The following is a 6833-nucleotide window of genomic DNA, read 5'->3' as shown; positions in this document are numbered from 1 at the left end:
GCACGAAGGCAGTATCTACTCGTTTAATTTAATATAATAGAGTTGGGTAAGGGTCTCTGCGATTAAATCTTAATTATATCACGCTGCGATTCACTCCTAATAAATTAACATTATTTTTACTCTCTAAATTCATTATACTTTAAACATTAATAATTTAGAAAATAAAAATAATTAGTTTTAAAAATATGTTTCCCAACCTTGAGGTGGTGTGCAATCCTTTAAGGTTTTGAACATATTTCAAAATAATACACATTTACGGCAACCTGTATATTTTAAATAATAAAATCAAGCTCTGATTGACCCTTAGGCTTAAAAACATATATATTTTAAAACCTAAAAAATAAATAAAATTCGTGACAATTGTTTCGCCGTGTTAAGGTATTATCAAATTACCGTGGTTTAATGATGCCCCATTGAGGCGAAACGGTTGTCACGGATTTTTTTATGTTTAAAAAAAAAAACATAAATTAGACCCTTAGAGTGATTTTAATATTTAAAAGATAAATTTTAGAGTTCTACAAATTAAACACCAAAACCTTATTTTTGTTATTTTTTAACATCTGACTTCACAAATATATCATCGTCAGTAAATAGTTTGTCGTAAAACAAATATGTACGAAAATTTTACTTTGAGTTGCCCCGTAAATGAAACAGTTTCGGTGCGAAAATTCTTTTACAAGTAAGATAAATAGATTTTCCGAGAAAACATGTGAAGACAATTGGACGACATTGATAATAAAAGTGCTGTATAATGCTCGTATTTAATTACTTTATTGTTTTTTTTACAATCTTATTTTAGGTATGACTTATAGTTTATCAGCTTAGAACAGACATAACAATCAGTTTTTTCATGTATTATACGTATTCTTCAAATTGTTTTTTTTTATGATTTTCCTTTATTTTACTGAAACATGCAATTTTTGTTGTTGTTCTGTATATATATATATATATATATATATATATATATATATATATATATATATATATATATATATATATATATATATATATATATATATATATATATATATATATATATATATATATATATATATATATATATATATATATATATATATATATATATATATATATATATATATATATATATATATATATATATATATATATATATATATATATATATATATATATATATATATATATATATATATATATATATATATATATATATATATATATATATATATATATATATATATATATATATATATATATATATATATATATACATACAATATTTTGTTATAATATCTAAGGTATTAATCATGATTATTTTATCTCTTTACTTTCGCCAAAACGGCTTTTTTCAAACATATTTAATTTTTCAATTTATTTTAATTGTATTTTTATGTATGTATGGCTATAAGTTGTTGTGCCATGTTATACACATAATTTTAACTTTACTCGTGGACATTTATTTCCAACGATTTTCCCATTTTGGCACTTTGAATTTGGTCCATATTCAGTATTATCAGGAAGGTAAAGAAATCGAAAAGAAAATTGATAAATATTAGTTTTTTATCGAATAGAAGTAATATTAAAGTTATCTATATAAACACTCTCCTTATTAACGTTCACTTTGTGTAATACCGCTTAAAACACTACTTCATAACTACCGGTATCGAAATGAACCATTTCATCATCAGGTCAACTGTAGACTGTAAGTTGTATTACACAAAGTGAACGATAAATGAAAAGGAGAGTGTTATATTACCATACCACGAAGTTAACAGTGCTTTTGATATCCAAATCATTTATTTATATTATATATAACTATTTGAATATATTATCCATACTATTTATCAAATTTAAGTTTTTACTAACATTTCTTGGTGGTGTTACATTTTAAAAAATTATCTACATTTTAAAGTATTGATGGTGAAGAAGAATATGGGAGTTTGGACATTTCTAGGGCTTACGAACTGTTATTGGCTAGCTGTCATCATCTGACTACGGTCTGTGAGGTCATAGATCCATTAGGTATACCTTATTTATGTTTTTAAAAAATAGTAGATAAACGTTATTCAAGAACATAGGCATATATGTACTTATATTCGATATATTACCCACAGTCGGTACATACAGTGTAACGTAAATAGACGTGCGCAAAAATATACGTTATACGTATTGTATTCATCTGACTTAATTATGTAAACACGTACCTGTGTAAGCTATGTACTTTATGCTTACATTTTACATTCTGCGATGCATTGTTGGCTACTGGCACAGATTTGGTCATTGTCAAGGTGACATGAAAATATTTTTTTTTTGTAAGCTATATAATATTTTTATGATATTCAATAAAGTGCGTCTATTTATCGGTATTCAAGATATTTTGTCGATAAAATATGATGATTGTTTGTAAAGACAGATTGGCATGGCGCTCTATTCTCCACCCCTGTGGGAAAGCGGCGTGGTGGTTGTTTAGGATGTTAGATATGGTTATTTTTTATTATTAAAAATATGGTTGTGACAGAGTGAGAGATCGAGCCATGGTCCTTATGTTCGGAAGTTCTTGACAATATCCCGGGACTACAACCTGTATTAAACTAAAAATATATAAATAAGGTCGAAATCGAAAACTTTATCGTGTAAGTAAATACAAAAATCCATGCTCTGCCTACCTACCAATCGGCGCATTAAAACATTACCTTAGTTTGATTTAATTAGTTTATTACGTAAAATGTTTAATAAAGAGTGAAATAAAATCTTTTCAGTGTGATCATTTAAGGTAAAACTATCAAAAGACTTCAAAATGTTGAAATTCAAAAATTAAATGCAAATTCGATTGATTAGAAAAACATCGATCCAATTTATCATTATTATTTATCGATTCATTAATAAAATATTCTCCCATTCATGGGTGGGCATTCAGTTTTATGCACCGAGCTTCGTATTGTTTTTTAATTAACATGTTTATCGTGGTGAGATAAATTCTGAAAAAATAATAATGTGCTTTTTGAATAGTCCAATCTTATACGTATAAATGAATCAACAGCATTCTAGAGCTTTGTATTGGAGTGTTTTCCATTCATAATATTAATATTTTGTAAAAAAATATTAAGTAAAATGACACAACATAATATGAGCAAATTCCAAGCATAAATGATTCTTCCTTTTACAGATATTTTGACTTCAATTTTAAGATGATACAAAGTTTAACTATGGTAAAAACATATTTGAATTTTAAATGAATATTACATGAAATAAGACTAAGTTTAAAAAAATATTTTTGTCTTTTTCTGGGTTTAAATTACACGTTTATGATACTTATGTATATATTAATATTTATTTATGATTTATACACTAAATATCTCACATTTGCAAAGTCTGGCGTGGGTATTTAATATAATTCATAACATTATATTAGTAAATTTTCAGCAAATAAAAAAAATTATATTCATATAAGCCTCTATAAAAACATGTCTGTAGACGGGGTAGTATGTATATCTATCAACTTCCTATCTTTTATATCTACTTTCCCTATCTAAGGATGGGAAAGTATATCATAATAAGTAAAAACTTAAGTAAATAAGTATCTGGACAATAAAAGATTTTTTATCTCGCCATAGATGTCTCTAGTAAAATTTTAGTGATTCAAACACTATGTTTCGAATTTGAACGATATTCTTATATAGAAATTATAAGAATTTGAGGTAGTGTGGTAGAATTCATGGGTAGAATTGGTGAATATTACACATGTGTAATGTGATCACTTAAACCAGCCTATGACGGTCGTGAGCCCCGTAAATGCTTAGACTCCCATATTCTTCTTCATCTATGGTGAGATGCAAAAAATAATATAAAATATGTACAATATTTCTTAAACTGATTTTGCACTTGTCAAGAATAAAACGCATAAAAGTACGTAACTTTAAAGCTGTCTATCATTTGAAAAATGTAAAAATAGGTGAAAAGCGCTTTATCATAAATTTGAAATAAAAGATACATAGTAAAAAAATCATTTTAGATCAAAAATAAGAGTGTAAATATAAGACAATGAATTGAGAGAGAAAAAAAACACTATAAATTTTCACATAAATGATTATTTCTATAAATGTTCTCAGGTCACCCACAAAGAAATGAGATAAATTAGGACCACTACAATATTTAATTCCTCACTCCTAAGTTTTTTTCATATGGTTATCTCCATTTCATTAAACAAAACCGTTCATAAAAAGCAATATATCGCAGAGTAAGATGAAAAAAATATTACAAAAGCTTACATTGATTACAACCTGAAATGCATCATTAAAATTTTAATCCTTTTTTACTTGCACCACATCTATCCACGAGCAGTTTTGAATTTTGAATGAAAAAAAATAGGTTTATCTTCAGAGAACTCGTATATAGTAGCAGTCTTCAGTTTACATAAGCTAGTACGAATACAGGTATGAAACCCAAAGTACCCTAGCCATTGCTATTATTTTCCTTTTCCTTTCCTGTAGTACTCTTTTCTTCATTTTTTTTTTCAAATAAATAAAAATATTCTTCACTCCGAACTCCTATACTATACTACCTGAATACAATATTCAATAAAAATATATTTTTTATCTCTCAATACAGATAATATTAACATGCACCACATAACACCTCTACGAGTGTTCTGATCATCTGAGTATAAAATGACTTGAACGCGTGTGACGTAATTTTGTTATGTTAAAAATCACTCGAGTCCGGTAGACAAGCTATTGAGTTAATTTTGTACCAAAACGTGATTCAATAGTTTTATTTAATATCGGTCTTCGCGGACGGGTTGAACTTGAACTTGGCACCTCTGACGTCACCGGCACCGGCACCGGCTCCATCAGCTGTGATCTTGCGACCGTTTGTAGGTCAGACAGAAATAATAACCAGCTAACTGCGCCGCAACACGCCTCAGCCATTGCATATGCATATAAGTAGGTAATATATATAGATGTAATATCACTTGAGTGCAAAACGATTACGCAATCGCCAAATTCCACCGTTTTAAGTGATACACTCACGATCCGATTCACTCATACATTAAAACACACATACACATACCCAGTGGCGTGCACAGAGAATTAATTAGGGCAGGCAGTAGAGGTAGGTAGTAAGTAAGCTAGGTACTACTTACTAGGGCAGGCAGTAGAGGTAGGTAGTAAGGTAAGATGGTACTACTTAGTAAGGTAGGGTAAGTATTAGTTGCGTTTTTATATTGATCGATGCTTCATCTCAAGTTAATGTACATATTAATATAATAGACACCTGTAATATACATCGTATGTCATATATGAGACACCTATAATCTTCTTCTTCTTCTTCATCTTTTTGTAGGCCTTCTGGCCTGTTTTTACGAGCGATTAGCCACCTGCGATGTCGATTTCCAGCTATCGACCCATCTCTTTGGCGGTCTGCCCGGGCGTCGTCTACCATTCGGTTAGCCGTACAGTGCGATGTAGGGGAGTCTGGATGATTCCATTCTTCTCACATGCGCATACCATTGTCTCCTTCGTTGCCTTCCCCACCTAACGACATCTTCGATCTCGCATATATCGCTAATCCTGGCGATTCTTATCTATCTCGAAGACTCTTGCCTATAATATATAATGATATATTATATATAGGTGTCTCATATGTGACGAAAGAAATTGGAAGGTATCTGTAGGGTAAATAACCCAGTGTTTTTGACTTTCGAGACAATCATTTGACTTATCTTTTTACATTACGATATGAGGCAATACCCCAAGGACACAAATACGGATTAAAATAAAAATTATTTATTGCATAAACGAATTTTCGCTGTAGAATTTACATCTGATTGGGGTTATGTCTCCTACTAAGCAACAAATACAATATCTGAACATCTATGTAGTATTCTAGTAAGCCATCTTAAAAAATACGTATGCAACGAAAAACCGATCGATACTTGGTCCAAAACACCAATTAACAATGGCCGAAAAAGGATACTAATTTGACCCAAACGATTAATCTTTAGATTGTGAGTCGTCTTGTGATTATCGCCATGAGTATATTTAAACACTAGCAGATAAGAGTATGTTATCATACATTGTTATCTACTAGTATGTTATAATTTACTTCTAGTCATACCTACTCTTAAAATAACATTTCTAGCTTAATCATAACGGAAGCGTAGTTGCTCGTATATGTCCCCCTTTTATATAAAAAAAATATATATTATTTTCCACAAGCATCAACACAAAATCAGAAGTGAAAAACTTGTGTTCAGGTGTGGTTTTTTAATTCTTCTTTATTATACGTAAATAAAAGTAATTTTTATTTATATCACGGCGGTTTTTAAATGTTTGCGACATTAAATTTTATATTTTAAAAATAATCATGATGAAATCAGGCAAAAAGTAATCCTCCCCGGCGGGGAATCGAACCCCGGTCTCCCGCGTGACAGGCGGGGATACTGACCACCATACTACCGAGGACGCCTTGTGTTGCGATAAAATACGGTATTAAAGCACTAGATTATTGATCAAAATTGCATTTTAACTTTGGAACACATTGGTGAATGACGTATTTGATTATCCTAGTGGTTTAGTCTAAGTACGCCAATCATTTTCATTTATTCAATGCAGTAATAAAGCTATACAAATGTATGTACCACTCAATTATGCGTGATTTGCCAAAAATTATAAAGCCATACACTGAAATCTCTTTTTGGACGATTTCAAAATAGCACGATTAAATAAGGAGAGAAAAATCGAACATTCGTTTAACAATACGGAACAGAAATATGGATTTTCTTACATCCCTCTCGGTATTACCACTCGATACTTTTCTCACCACTAACAGTTAAAATTATATCGAAGATA

At 29.7% G+C, this 6833-nt stretch overlaps 1 non-coding gene across 1 annotated transcript; it reads right to left on the bottom strand.

Annotated features, from left to right (window-relative positions):
• Positions 1 to 6374: 6374 nt before the first annotated feature.
• TRNAD-GUC (transfer RNA aspartic acid (anticodon GUC)) lies at positions 6375 to 6446 on the bottom strand. The gene has a single exon. It is a non-coding gene; the product is annotated as a tRNA-Asp (tRNA).
• Positions 6447 to 6833: the final 387 nt, after the last annotated feature.

This window comes from Brachycentrus maculatus, unplaced genomic scaffold, assembly GCF_059751285.1.
Source record: "Brachycentrus maculatus isolate JH-2025_06_01 unplaced genomic scaffold, ASM5975128v1 h1tg000778l, whole genome shotgun sequence".
NCBI classification, from domain to species: Eukaryota; Metazoa; Arthropoda; class Insecta; order Trichoptera; family Brachycentridae; genus Brachycentrus; species Brachycentrus maculatus.
This window is presented reverse-complemented; position numbering and strand designations above follow the sequence as displayed.